Source organism: Lolium perenne, chromosome 5 (assembly GCF_019359855.2).
Source record: "Lolium perenne isolate Kyuss_39 chromosome 5, Kyuss_2.0, whole genome shotgun sequence".
In the NCBI taxonomy this organism is placed as follows: Eukaryota; Viridiplantae; Streptophyta; class Magnoliopsida; order Poales; family Poaceae; genus Lolium; species Lolium perenne.
Genome location: NC_067248.2, coordinates 254487544 through 254503333, shown reverse-complemented (window position 1 = coordinate 254503333; position 15790 = coordinate 254487544). Strand labels below are relative to the sequence as shown.

Here is a 15790-nt window from a genome sequence, read left to right as displayed (position 1 = left end):
TTCATATTATCCAAGCTACATAAAGTGGAAGGCAATAATGATGACTCGACGGTTAATCTGATTGTAGTAAGAGGCTGGTATGAACTCTATTTGTTTTCATTTTTGTGGTTATATACTCATCCATGTGAGCATGCTTAGTTGGTTCATGGGAGGTATATGTTATTTGAGAAAGTCTAGGGTTTATGATCTCTCATGCTTAGCTCCAATCTATTAATATAGAGTAGCATGTCATGGATGTTTGCTTGCATTGTTTTATTCATAAGTAGGTATGGCATTGTGGTATCCTCCTCTTGAATAATCGTCATTTCATCGACGCAGCAACATGCTTCACGCATGCACCATAGTGACTGGAACAAAAAGTCAATTAAGCCTCGATGATCTATATATTGCTTCAGAGTTCTTGTATCACTTTTATGCCTCCATTAATTTATTTTGTCGCAAGCATGATTATGATGTCGATTCGCTCTCTTGATTTGTAAGCTCCCTAGTCTATTGCTAGCTCTTCGCTTGTCTTGAGTGGAATTTGCTGCTCGTGGGCTTCCAAATACCTGTAAACCAAGTTGTTTCCAATTAGTGTCCACTATAAACTACCTGTAAATGCATGGCATTTCAAACCATTCTATGCAATTCTCAATGTGCTACCTTTAAAACCTTCAAAATGCTTCTCAATTTGTGTTTATGTTTCCATAGCTCATGAGGAAGTATCGTGGTGTTTAGCTTTCAACCTTGTCATTTACTTTGACGGACTCTCACATGGACTGAAGTGGCACATCCGGCTATCCAATAATTTTGCAAAAAGAGCTGGGCAATGGGATCCCCAGTCCCGAATTAATTAACTTAAATAGACACTCCTCCATGGTTTGTGATTGATGGACGGCACCCGAAGGAGTCCGTTAATACAGCCATGGCTTGTGTAAGCAAAGGTTGGGGAAGTGTCATCATCATAATAGAAACTAAAATAAAAGGCACTCCTTCGCCATGGCATGTGATTGTTGGCGGGCACCCGAGGATTCGGTTAGCCATGGTTTGTGAAAGAAAGGTTGGAAGGAGTGCCACATAAATATGCAAATAATTCATGGGAGCCGCTCTTGCAGAGTCCCGGTTGGCGAGGTAGTTGGTGTACCCATTACCATTAGTTGACAACAACAAACACCTCTCTCAAAACTAATTTTACTCCCGATTTTAAAAATGAAAAGCTCCTAGCGCATGTTAATCCCTGCTTCTCTCATCGAAGGGTCAATCTTTTATCGTTCTATGTTGTATCATTATTTCTTTGAGCACCATTCCTGAGAGCACAACTATCACACTATCTCTAGTATAATATGCTTGTCTCAAAATGTGATTGATTGTGGTATAACTTTGATGCTCTTTATACTTTGACAATCACTACCTCTAATCTTTCTAAAAACTCCGTAGGTGCAGTCATTTATGGTGTTTTGCAACCCAATCAAATACGGGTGTGTTTATGATACCACTTTATCCATACTCTCTTAAGAACATTGCAACTTCCTGCTTATAATACATGATTCATGATTAACTTATTATTAATGATGTTGGTACTCTCTCACATGATTGACATAGCTGTTAGATGATCCTATTTGCATATATCTCATTACGAATCGCGCCAAGTATTAGCCATGGCATGAGAATATATACATCATATGATGTAAATGTGTTCGTAGAAAGTTCTTTTATCGCTTTCAGTTGTTAACTGAATTGGCTTGAGGAACAAGCCAATAAGCTAAGCTTTGGGGAGTTGATATCGTCCAAAACGTATGCTACTTTCCCAGACACTTTATATTGTTTTGCCTCTAATTTGTGTATTTTGGATACAACTAACACGGACTAACGCTGTTTTTGCAGAACCGTGCAGTGTCTCGTTTTTGTAGCAGAAATCCAACTTTTGTGAAAATCTCCCGGAATTTATGCATGAAGGCCCTATTTTCTGACCTAGCGACTGACCGAGCCGTAAGGGACAAGCAGGTGGAGGCCTGAGGCCCCACACCATATGGGCAAGGCGGCGCTGACCTGAGGGGGCCCAGCGCGGCCTCATGGTGTGGCCCCCTAAACACGGCTCCTCCCGGCACACCTCGCTTCGGACTACTTATTGGCCTGCGACCTAAAAATGCACGGGGAGAAGTCGTGTCGCTGTAGAAACCCTCGGAAACGCCGCCACATCGCGAAAACTCCATCGCGGGAGCCGAGTCTCGCTGCGGCACTCCACATGGGCCGGAGCCAACAGAAATTGGAGGAGATCCATCGCCATCATCACCGCCAACGCCTCTACATCAACCAGCCATGTTTCCCCATCCATCCATGTGAGCAATTCCCCTTTACTGTAGGCTGAAGGGGATGGTAGGGATTGGATGAGATTGGTCATGTAATAGCATAAGATTGTTGAGGCATAGTGCCTAGTGTCCGTAATTGGCACGTTGACGATATTGTTGCAACATGTCTCATATGCTTAATGCTTGTCACTAGGGTCTTAGTGCCATGATCTCAGATCTGAACATGTTATTGTTTCATCATGATATTCATTGTTTTAATGATCTTACCTGCAAGTTGTATACACATACATCGTTGTCTCGGAACTTCTGATGCTTCTGGTTAGATGTAGCAATCGGGACATACCGAGAGGAATGGTAGCGATGTGAGGATCATATGTGATTCACGGAGTGTTAATGTGCTTTGCTCACGGTACTCTATTAAAAGGAGTACCTTAATATCCGAGTAGTTTCCCTTGAGGCTCGGCCTTGCCACCGCTGGTAGGACAAAAGATGTTGTGCAAGTTTCTCATTACTTGTAGCACGCATTTACTCATAATTTGGAATTCTTTATCATGCCTATTGATTGCTTTGTACTTGTTGACACCGTTTTATTATTATCTGCAAATGCCCTGCTATGATTGTTGCATGAGTTTCTCTCATCCATGCAACGCCTAGTTCATCCGTCCCCGTTACGGTACTTTCATTCCTGCTGCTTTACTATAACTCAATACTGTAACCTCTTTGTCTTTGTTACTTTCTCGCTTGTCGTTATTTCACTACTGCTACTGCTATAAAACTGTTACTATACTGATAAACCCTTGCATGAGCAAGTCTCTTGTTTCAGGTGCAGCTGAATTGACAACTCCGCCATTAAGGCTTCCAAGTGTTCTTTGTCTCCCCTTTATTGCTTGAATCAATAAATTGGGTTTTACTTCCCCTCAGAAGGCCCTATTGCTGATCCCCTATACTTGTAGGTCATCACGGGCCCAGGTCAGGCCGCGCTTATGGCCTCATGGTGGCACTCCCCTCGTGCGCTCTTTTCCAATTCCGTTTCGATCTCGGTAATTTTTCATATTTTTCCAAAAATAGCAAAATATAGTTCGGAAAGTAAATTGCGAACTTTTTCATTACCGATCTTTGTTACCTATTCAAAGTCGAGTTTCAAGCGGACTGTCAATTTTGTCCTTTAATGAGAAGCTTCTCCAAGTGTTTCCATCAGTTGAATAATATCAACATCAACATTATAAGAAATCACCTGAGATATAATGCTTGAAGTCTTTGTCCATTCACCACTTATGTGGCATTGACGTGCCTTTGGAGAGGAAGCTTTAATTTTAATTGCTCCTGAAGCGATATACCTCACTCAACAACATACGGTCCTTCCCATTTAGAGAGTAATTTCACCTACTTGAAGAATTCAGAGACGAGACCGATACAATAGGACTTTATCCCCAATATTAAATTCTTCTTTTGATAATCCTTACTATCATGCCATTTTTTAACTTTCTCTTTAAAGTAGGTTTAGCATTTTCATAAGCTTCACTTCTCCATTCATCTAAGGAACAGGAACTGTAATTGCAACAACCTCTTATCACTTCGGCAGAAGTTTCTAGGATCTTTATTTAATTCTCTAACATGCCCAATAAACTTTGTGCTCTAGTTCTAAAGGTAAATGACAAACTTTCCCATAAACCATTTTATAAGCGTGACATTCCCATGGGGATTTTTTTTATAAGTAGTTCTATGTAAGCCCATAGTGCATCCTTCAATTTACTAGCCCAATTCTTTCTAGTTTTAATTAATGTTAACGGTCTTTTGCACAAAGATAGATTTAATCTCTCTATTTGATAATTTCTAACTTGACCACTAGTTCCCAGAGGAGATGATAAGCGGAAGCAATTCTATGATTAATACCATACCTAGCAAGAGTTTTTCTAAAACCTCCATGGAATAAATATGAGAACCTCCATGGTCATAATATATCTAGGCACTCCAAATCTAGGAAAAATAATGTCTAAAAGCATTCTTAAAGAGGTCTCTACCATCAGCACTTTTTGTCGAGGTATGGCTTCCACCCATTTAGTAACATAATCAATAGCAACAAGTATATGAGTGTTACCTTCTGAAGACGGAAAAGGTCCCATGAAGTCAAATCCCCAACAATCAAATGGTTCAATAACAAGAGTATAATTCATAGGCATTTCATTACGTCTGGAGATATTACCAACCCTTTGGCATTCATCACAAGATAAAATAAACTTTTCGCATCCTTGAAGAGAGTTGTGTAAAAACCTGATTGTAGAACCTTTTGCGCGGTTCTTTCTCCGGCGTGATGTCCTCCATAAGCACTACCATGACATTTACTCAATATTTCTTGTTGTTCATATTCAGGAACACACCTTCGCAGAATACCATCCACTCCTTCTTTATATAAGTGTGGGTCATCCCAGAAATAATGCCTCAAGTCATAAAAGAATTTCCTCCTTTGCTGAGCTGAAAAGGTTGGAGGCAAGTACTTGGAAACAATAAAGTTAGCATAATCAGCATACCAAGGACTGTCTCGCGAGCTCACCTTTATTACAGCCAATTGTTCATTTGGAAAACTATCATTAACAGGAACAGGATCATAAGCAATATTTTCCAATCTAGACAAATTATCAGCAACAGGATTATCAGCACCTTTCCTATCTACAATATGTAAATCAAATTCTTGCAAAAGAAGTACCCATCTAATAAGCCTCGGCTTAGCATCTTTCTTTGTCATAAGGTATCTAATTGCAGCATGATCAGTATGAATCGTAACTTTTGAATCAATAATATAAGATCTAAATTTATCACAAGCAAAGACTACAACTAATAATTCTTTTTCAGTTGTAGCATAATTTCTTTGAGCAGCATCAAGAGTTTTACTAGCATAATGAATAACATTCAGTTTTTTATCTACTTTCATTTGTCAGAAACAGCGCCTCAATAAAATCACTAGCATCACACATAATTTCAAATGGTAAGTTCCAATCAGGAGGTTCAACTATAGGAGCAGTTGTTAAGGCTTTCTTAAGAGTTTCAAAAGTTTCCTTACAATCGTCATCAAAAACAAAAGGTACGTCTTTTTGAAGAAGATTAGTAAGAGGCTTTGAAATCTTGGAGAAATCTTTAATAAATCTCCTATAAAACCCAACATGACCAAAGAACACTACGAATACCTTTAACATCCCTCGGATAGGGCATCTTCTCAATTGCTTCAACTTTAGCTCTATCAACTTCAATACCTCTCTCAGAAATTTTATGTCCCAATACAATTCCTTCATTAACCATAAAGTGGCATTTCTCCCAATTAAGAACAAGGTTAGTTTCTTCACATCTCTGCAAAACTTTATCAAAGGTTTAGCAAGCAACTATCAAAAGAATTCCCATAGACGGAAAAATCATCCATGAATACTTCCACAATACTCTACTTAAAAGCCATGAAAAATAGCGAGACATGCATCTTTGAAAAGTAGCGAGGAGCATTACATAAACCAAAAGGCATACGCCTATAAGCATAAGTTCCATAGGGACAAGTAAAAGTGGTTTTCTCTTGATCTTTAGTTTTTATGACAATTTGTGAAAACCCGGAATAACCATCAAGAAAGCAAAAATGAGTATTTTTTAGACAATCTTTCTAGCATTTGATCAATAAATGGTAAAGGGTAATGATCTTTCTTAGTAACTTTATTAACTTTTCGAAAATCAATGCACATTCTATACCCTACAACTACTCTTTGAGGGATGAGCTCATCATTATCATTAGGCTTTGTGATCATTCCTCCTTTCTTGGGAACGCAATGCACAGGACTAACCCATCTACTATCAGCAATAGGATATATAATACCAGCTTCAAGAAGTTTTAATACCTCATTCCTTACCACCTCCTTCATCTTTGGAATTAGAGGCAGCTGATGTTCAACAACAGGCTTTGCATCATCTTCCATATTAATAGCATGTTGGCAAATAGAAGGAGAAATCCCCATCAAATCATCAAGAGTGTAGCCAATAGCGCCTCGGTGTTTCTTCAATATTTCCAATAGCCTTTTCTTCTTCAAACTACTGTAAGCTTAGAACTAATAATAACAGGATATATTTTCTTATCATCAATATGAGCATATTTAAGATTATCGGTAAAGGCTTTAAATCAAAAACGGGATCTTCCTTTGGCGGCGGTGTTGTACCCAAATCTTCCACCGGTAAATCATGCTTGAGAATAGGTTGGCGAAGAAAAATTTCCTCAAGCTCATCTCTTTCTTTCCTAAAACTTCACTCTCGCTATTCTCCAAATGTTGCTGCAAAGGATTATTAGGAACAAGAACAATAGATGCACCTTTGTTCCATTTTAAAATCATCACTAGGCAAATCAGCTTTATAAGGAGTTTTGGTAAATTTAGAGAAGTTAAACTCATAAGATTCACCAGCAAATTTAGTCAAAATTTTCTCTTTCTTGCAATCTATAATAGCTCCACAAGTATTTAGAAAAGGTCTACCAAAAATAATAGGACAATAATCACTAGCAAGTGAGAACCAAGTACCAAAAAGTCAGCAGGATATTTAATCTTACCACATAGAACTTCCACATCTCGAACAATACCAATTGGAGGAAATAGTTTCTCTATTAGCCAGACTGAATAACCACATCAATATCTTCAAGTTCACAAGAACCAATTTCGTGCAAAATCTCCGTATAAAGCTCATAAGGAATAGCACTAACACTTGCACCAATATCACATAAACCATAGTAGCAATGATCACCAATTCTAACGGATAGCATAGGAACACTAGCTTGCTTGGCCGTGCCCGTCTTTGAGACGTACCTTAGGGCATCTCCAACCGTACCGACGGAGAGCCTCAGGTCCCGGCCAAGTAGTCGTGCCGCCAGACTTCCTCCACCAGCGCTACATCACCTCCCATGGAACGCTGCCGCGGAAACCCTCTTCTCCCCCTCGTCGATTCAACGGAGGGGGTCGTCCACCATCGCCATAGCCAGGCCGGGACCGGGGCCATGGCCGGGGCCGAGGCACGGGGGCTAGGGCCGAGGCCAGCGCCGGGGGTCGGGGCCGCGGCTTGCAGCGGAAGCGGCTGAGGGCGACGGGTAGCGGGTGGCTGTGGGGCGTGGGGGAGGAGGAGCATCCGCCGCCGCACAGGAGGGAGGCGGGAGAGGGAGGCGGCAAATTAGGGTTAGGGGAGAGCTAGGCGTGTGGATGGATGGATGGATGGTCGCTAGTGGTCTATTTGTAACATAGTAAATATCATCTAGTATAATAAGTTTCTGAGTTCAAAAATTAAAATTCTGGAGTTCAGAAAAATTGGTCCAAATCACCCACAAGGCGTGCGCCAACACGGGCTTGTTTAGTTTTACAAAAAATCTTGGGATCAGAAATAAATTAATCCACCAAGTGCTAGGCGTTCCAGGATTCCTCCTCATGGTCGTCATCATCAGCGTACTCAACGCCGCGGTGGGCGCCATGGTGCTCGCTGCATCGTTTGGCCATTTGGCTGCGGTAGAGGCGGGACAATGCCATCGCCACCCTCTCGTCAAATCGATGTAGTACGCCACAGCCATGTTGCAGGTTAATGACACCGGGGTGGCTCCATCTGCTTGGAGTCCCTCACGGTGCACGAGCAGGGAGAAGTCGGTCTTGGCAAGGGCGTTTTTCAGATTTTTTTCATTTTTTTAAATATGAATAATTTTCAATTCGAGCATTTATATTTTTCTAAAATCTGATTTTTCAAATTTAAATATTTAGAACGAAGGTAGTAGTATTTATAACTTCATCAACGGAATATTCTTAGATTTGAAAAATATTAAATTGTCAACTAGTGTGCAAACAACAATTGACAAAATGCGATAGAAAGGTCATACTTGTGAACACGTATATGATGTGACCCAACTAGAACAATAAGTCATCGCTTTTTTGTTAGGCTGCATCTTATTTCCTACACTACACTTAAAAGTGTGTGATGAAAAAATAACTATGAGGAAAGGTGTGATGAAAAACTAACTAAGAGGAAAAGTGTGTGATGACCGTGGCTCTATATAAAAGCTTGTAGAGTCTTTTTCAGAAAACAGAAGGTAAGGTAGAATGGCCTGGTATTCTTTGAATGTAAGATTTTAGGACTTGAGACATTGGAGGTAGCCCAAAACTTTAACCACATACTACGATCCAGGATGTGTCAGCTCCATGCCCACCATGACACAAGTCAACCGCTTCTCCCAGCAGGTTGTCGGCGCACATAACCCAGAAATTGATCGATGATCATGTCTGTGTGCACACTGCACGTCTGGTGCGGCAGACTATGACCAGCATCCCCACACGGCACGCGGCCGAGCCCGTACTGCATGGTTTATTTGGAAGTGGATATAGAAACACGGATGGCGACACCGCCAACGTTATTTCCTTTGAGATAGGGAGCTCTATTTTGGCACTCAGAAGGAGGTCGTTTAGATAGTGTTTACTACTTCAGGTTCGGATTTCATATCAATCCACGATTATTCTTTGTTTCTTGGGAGTGTCTAACCATCATCTAGATGAAAATGCAATTCGCTCCAAGTCAGATTTTATAAGTAGTCGTTGATCTCTTCGGTCCCCGTTTCCCTAACAGATACTTCATTCCGTTTAGTTCGGGAAACCAAAAACACAAACAAATTCATTCCGATCAGTTCGGCCAGCCTGGTTTTTCCATTAGCCCATTTTTTATACATACTGCCGTTTTAAAACTGGGCTCTTGTACATAATAACTGAAAAAGGAGTAGCTCATTATTTATACATCAGCCTTTGTTGAGGATTTCACAAAAAACAGGAAACTAGGCCTTCTATTTTCGTTGGCCTGGTCCACCAGTTGCCTCCACGTCACCATCTCCCCCCTTCTTCTTCCTCCCCATGCAAAAGCAGCCTGGTTCCAGCGACAACGGGCACCAAACAGGAAAGCAGAAAAACAAAGAGGAAAACAAAGAAATCTCGGGCAAGAAAAAGATAGATCCACATCATGATGGACGAGAATGAGGAGAACTACGGCACAATGAGGAACGCAAAAGTATTTGGGCAACCCGTTGTAGCTCACTCCAGAACCTCTTTTCTTTTCTTGATCAATCGTGTACATCTCCCACCAAATTGTCTTGAATCTGCAAAGTAAATGCTCGATGGTATCAACAAGTAGGAAAACCACCACATACTTCGGTGTACGGGCAACTCATCCCTAGGGACAGTCATCTTAATTGTCATATGCTCGTCTAGCACATTTCAAAAAATGGCTATAAACTAAAACTGAAGAAAGGGATGCTATTATGTCACCAGCCTTACTATGTTGCTGCCACCTCTCGGTTTCTATGACTCTTTATGCCAATTTAAGAATGATTCAAAAAATTCCTATGTCACCAGGCGGTCATAGGCTAAAACTACAATGGATGCTAGTATGACCTAAGCCTACTTTGCTTGGTGGAACAACGACAAAACCGCCAAAGTTTATGTTTTTGTAGCTATGTTTGCCACATGATCATGATAAGACTGTATAGAGAAAAGAACCTAGGAAGAAGGCAACTCATAAAACAGTTACTATTCTACTATTTGTTATCAACTTATTGATCCATTGAAATAGATGTAGTAACATGGCATGTAGATGTGTTCATATTTCATAGAGTAGGAGCGGGGGACAAATACCAATGGGTAGCATTTCCTGAGATCTCTAGCTTGCCTTATCACAGCTTAGTACCCAATATTGTGGTGAGTTAGGAAATGCATGTCCAGCTTATACGATTTCTGCGAGGAAAGAAATTCAGAAAAAGTTAGCAAAGGGAAGTCTTGATATCCAATTACTGAAAATATCATAGGGAAAACCCATCATCCACGAGGATACAACAACAAAAGGTGAAGAAATACTTAGTTATTCAACCAATTCATACTTTGTCATTTCCTTGGTAGGCTTAGAGAAAGGTGTAACCTAGTGTAAAGTTTCACCAATGCTAACTAGCAAATCAACCAAGGCTTCTGCGCTGGTGAGTGACATAGTAACTAAACAACCAAGGTGTCACGTCACCTCCCAAATTTCCACTACCCAAACAAAACATGCTCCTGGGAAATAACTAAAGACTACGAGGTTGAAAAACGATAAACTACATGATAAATTATGAACATTGCAAAAAGCTAATCTACAATGAGCTAATAAGATACAATAAGACTATACAGAGCTGAGGAAATAACAAAACATTGAAGTGTATCTTTCTACAGACTTAAGAAAATAGACTAGCAATGACACGAAGTACATTGAAGTGTATCTTTCTGCAAAATTTATGAAATAGACTAAGAATGACAAGAGTGACAATGCAAATGTAAACTGACAAACAAAGAATATTATACTGAAAATCAAAGAAAGAGACTAACCTTGCTATTCCATGTAGAACCGAACAAGCATCCACTCTTTGATCTCCTCCTCTGGTCTATGGCAAAAGTGTACTTACATCCATCATCAAAATCTACCGTCTACACTAAATTAAGAGATGTTGAATATTAAGAGGATGGAGAAAGAAACATCGAAGATAATCAAAACAGAAAATGAAAACAGAGAAAATGATTTTACAGCCAGGATTCTCACCATCAGCGATATTGTTCATCATCGTTTAAGCGGCCAACATTGTCTGATTTTACCAACGGGTAACTTAAGATTCAAGATACAAAACAAAAAACAAATGATCAAACATTTTTGCAATGCTTGATGAATCATCATTGAGAGACTTAAGAAAACAACTGAGGCAATAATATAATGAAAAACAAACTAATGATGTACTGCAAATTGACAGGAGAAAATAAAACTGAAAGAGATCATCAATAAATGAGATTAACAACGAATGAGATGACATGATAACAAATTGCAGGTGGTTGAGAACAATTCATTTGTACCATGATGTTGTATATTATTAACAATTTCCACCACAGCGAGATACCTAATTATTGGAGCACCAGACTGAATGGTTGAATATTGATAAACAACGACTTGGCCTAACAGAGACAAGTGGGACTAAATAGGGCGTTCAACATCTATATACCTGAGAGAGAGTCCGCATCCACCCAACTTAAGTATAGCTTAAAGAATGACGTAGGAAGAATTCCCCATGTTAAGATACGAGTAAGAATGCAAGACTAAAAAATCATAAAATTCATAGAATTTTCATATTAACTGAGGAAATTGGAGGAATGAAAATGAAAAAGGAGGGAGAACTAAAAATGATGACTTAAGGACTGAGAGAATAAATTTTAATTAGCAGAATTTTCATAGAATTCCTTGATGGTGATATAAGATACGGTAAGAATGCAAGACTGAAAAATCAGAAAATTCATAGAATTTTCACAATAACTGAGGAAATCGGAGGAATGAAAATGAAAAAATGAGCATTGAGAGACCAAGGAATAAAAGACTGAGCAAATAAATATGAGAAGAGGCTGAACCAAAGACTGAGTAAACAAATTAGAACGAGCAAATTATGCGAGAGATGAAGAAGGAAAGACTGAACAAATAAAATTGAGAAGAAGAGACGAGCGATGGAGGAAGCGAGCAAAGATGCCTGAAAACTGAGGATAAAAGAAAAACAAAGAAACAAAATGAGATAATTTATAGGACTAGGTGACACGAGATAATGAAAAGGATGCCGAAGCAGCTCTATTAAAATGAAAAACTTAGAAAATAAGAGACTAAAATGACAAATAAAGAAAAGAAAGTAGAAATGAAGAAACTAAAGAATGAATACTATGATCAGAGAGAAACTGAGGTACATGATAAATAATGATAAACTAAGATAAAAATGATAACACTGAGCTAAACAATGAAAAGAGATAAAGCTGAGAAGAATGAGAAATGAGAGACGGAGGCTACCATCTCGAGGGGTCTATCTTATGATGTGTGTAGACAGTCACTCATTGTTGCTTCAATTGCAATTGTCTTATGTTGTAACACTTCTACCATGCTATGATTCTTCGCTAAGCTGAAATTGCAAATATTGTACAACGAGATGATTGAGGATATACTCACAAAGCTTTCCAGCAACACTCGATGTTCAAGATGAATCTTCACACAAGTATGCACCAACACTATCAGTAAAAATGAGAAAATTCATGTTTCAATTAGCATAAGAAAAATAATATGAAATTGCTATGAAATTGTTGCAGAAAGGATTCTCATACAGAGGGTTGCTTCTTAGTGGTCAAACAAATCAAGGATAAACTTCTAAACTACTCGGAGAATATGATGATAATCCATGGGATATAAGAATGTTTAACAAGATGTAGCTAGTCCAGGTGATTTTCTTGAAGAAGCAATTTTTTTTTTGACAAATTAGTACTGATGCATAGATTACCTTTTGAAAATGAAAAAAAAACATTACATGCATGCAGGTTGATGATAGTGAGACTATAGAAATTTGCCGGCGAAAATGTCCACAGACCACTAAAGAAGAAAACTCTCAGAGGAAGGTAGTGATCAAAAAGCAGAAGGACGATTTAATTACCATGACTGGATGGAAAAGACAACACAACAGGAGAGGCGGACACTAATATACAGAGCCGATGGTGATAATTGGGACTGCTAGTCTATTTAGCTCCATTTAGAAATAAATTCAACCAGACCCCGATTCGATAAATTCGAGCCTTTCACAACGCACTGGCCATATTCATGTATTTGTACGAACAAAAAGCATCCATCTCAGAGAGGAACCAACTTCGACAGCTTAATTAATTCTGCTTTTGACGTGCCCATACACTATTGTATTACACTTCTAGAGCTGTTGCTGAGGACAACCGGCCAAGTTGCCCTAATCAAACAATTAACAACACACTTTATGAACATATTTTACCCTATTGATGCCTCAATAAAAACATCACCAAAGCAATATCCCATATAACAACAGGTGTTCTACAGATTATAAATTCACAAGAATTGTCAGGAAAATGAAGGTTACAAATAGCAACCAGCACTGCAAAAATACAAAGAGTCAGTTTCATTCGATTGGTCTTTATTTTTCTAGCAGTCTTTCCGATAACTAAGTAGATGAAAACATGTGTGCAAAACATAAACTACTTACAGTTAGGGAATGAAATCTGCTATTCCAGTGTCTATGGGCAAAATAATAGTAACTTCAGATACGAGTTTGACCAAGCTAAAAACTCATTGCTGCTACTCGCTATCTTAACCATTAACGTTTCTAAATCAAGGACGGCCCAAAAACACTAGCAGGAGGAATATCACGTGGGAACGCATCCTAGAATCGCCTCACAAACCAATGAATTCGCGTTCTGCCCAGCACCACCTAAGAACAACACAAAATTACCAGATCCACACGTGAAACTGAACACTAAGATGTGAAGACGCACATAGAAGAGTAAAAGACAAATAGGAATTGGAGCAACGAAGAAGAAAGGTACCAGTCACGCCGGCGACGCAGCCAGCAGCCTCCTACCGTCACCTCGAAACAGTGGTCGCTCCCTGGAAGCTCCGGCATGGAGGAATCCAGCTCCTCAACATCCTTGCAAACCCATACTTTTCACTTCCAGAGAGCGACGGAACACGAGGACGGGAGCGAGCGGAATCCTCCCAGTTCCTCGCTCGGTGGCCTTCACCGATTTCGCCGCCACCGCACGGGAACCTAGGGCCTCGCCGGGAGATCCCACGACCACCGCGGGGGAAAAGCTCTCTCCGCTACCAGAGAAAAAAGAGAAATTAAAATGAAGTGAAAAATATCTACCGACAAAGGGCAAGGACGCTCATATACAAACTGAAAAGACCAAAAAGAAAAACCAACGGACTAAAAAACCAATATACAAAACCGGATAGAAAACAGAGGGCGACGAGCGAGAACCATGAGGGAGCGACGTGACAGCGCCAAGATTCACGCTAACGTTTCGAAGGTACGGCCAACGATCTGACCTGAGCCGAATTGGAATTTCAGCTAGCTGAAAATTAGGAACCCTGTTCTTTTATGTAAATCTGAAGACCCAAAGTCACCACGCGTTCCCTATCAAATACTGTGTTCAATCACCACCGGTAGGGAATATGCAACGGAGAGGCATTTTAAAGCAGTTTGGTGGACATCAACACCGACTGAAAAAAAAAAGTCAACTTACAGTTCAGAGAAGCAGTGGAGCAAATCGAAATACTCCAATTCAATTTCTCAAGTAATATCATCTAATTTCAAGCCTGGTCGGTTAAAAGAAACGTCATCGATATTATACACGCTAATAGTCACCGTCCCAGCACAATACCCTAACTAATGGGATGGAGATGCAAATATCTAGCTCAAATAGGTTGGTCAGTACTCTAGAACATCCAGATCTGAGATAATTCGGGCCCTCTGATAGTTGCTAACTTCCTGGCCGCCGCCTCTAAACGCGACTGAACGCATCAGACTGAACGCGACTCCCCAGCCCTAAACGCCGCCGCCGCCGCCGCCTCTAGCGCCGCCGGGGCAAAGACCCTCGGGGCGTGGCGGCGGCGGGGGCCCTTCCTCGTCGACGCCTGGTGGACGGCGGCCGGATCCCTTCCTCGACGCATGGCGGGCGCGCGGATGGGTTGGGCGGCGGCGGCCAGCGTTGCGCCCCCTTCTCCCGTCGGCTCTCCCTCGGCCGGCGCGGTTGGGATGGGCGGCGGCGGCCAGCGCTGCGGCCTCCCTCCTCCCGTCGGCTCTCCGCAGCACTCCGGCAGGGGCTGGTGGTGGGCGGCGGCCAGGCTCATGGCCTGCGCCAATTTCCCCCCGCCTCTCGCCGGTGAGTGGAGGCGATCTCGGGCTTCACCCGCGACACGAGGTCGCCCGGGGCAGCAGCCTTGGGTAAGACGGTGGATGTGGCCCTCTTCTTCGCCGGAGAGGGTTGGCCTGCGGTTGGTGGTGGTGGATCTATCGATCTATCACTGCGTTCCGGCGGCGAGATGGAGATGCTTGGAAGCCGGCGACGGAGTCGCCGGTGGAGGGTTGGAGTGGCCAGCCCGGGATGGTCGCCGACGTGGGGGTCCGACCTGAATAAAGGCGGTGGTCCTAGGGTCTCTCTTGCGTGAAGAGGAAGACCTACCGGAGGCCTGGACTCGTGATCTAGCCGGAGTGTTGAGTTCCGGAAGGCTCCGCCGGCGAATGTAACAGTGCTTTTTGCACGGAGTTTGCTTGGATCGGTGGTATTCGGTCGTGCGCACCCATGCTTTTATTCCGACCGATTGGTTACGGAGGGAGCGGCGCGAAGCTCTTTTTCTGTGTTGACATCAAGTGACTATGGATCCATGATGAAAGTCGGAAGAAGAGAAGTTCATGAAGGCCGGAGGGGAGGACTAGCTAAGGGAGGTTCAAGTCTCCGCGTTGTTGAGGGACTTGCTTGGTGTTCCAGGCTTCACAGCAGCGGTATGAAAGTGGGGGCGACAGCACAGGTGAAGTCCAGTCCTACCTTTCAGGGTGAAAACCCAAGGTCTGGCCTTAACTGGTTGTGCCTGGCAATGACCTTGTTGGAGGCATTGTTTTGAGAGCGGGA

At 41.5% G+C, this 15790-nt stretch overlaps 1 long non-coding RNA gene across 1 annotated transcript; it reads right to left on the bottom strand.

Annotated features, from left to right (window-relative positions):
- Nucleotides 1-9008: 9008 nt before the first annotated feature.
- Nucleotides 9009-13989, bottom strand: LOC139831790 (uncharacterized). The gene is made up of 6 exons (XR_011746146.1): nt 13706-13989; nt 12318-12376; nt 10887-10949; nt 10676-10774; nt 9956-10054; nt 9009-9420 (listed from the first exon to the last, which is right to left on the bottom strand). It is a non-coding gene; the product is annotated as an uncharacterized lncRNA (long non-coding RNA).
- Between the last annotated feature and the right edge of the window lie 1801 nt (nt 13990-15790).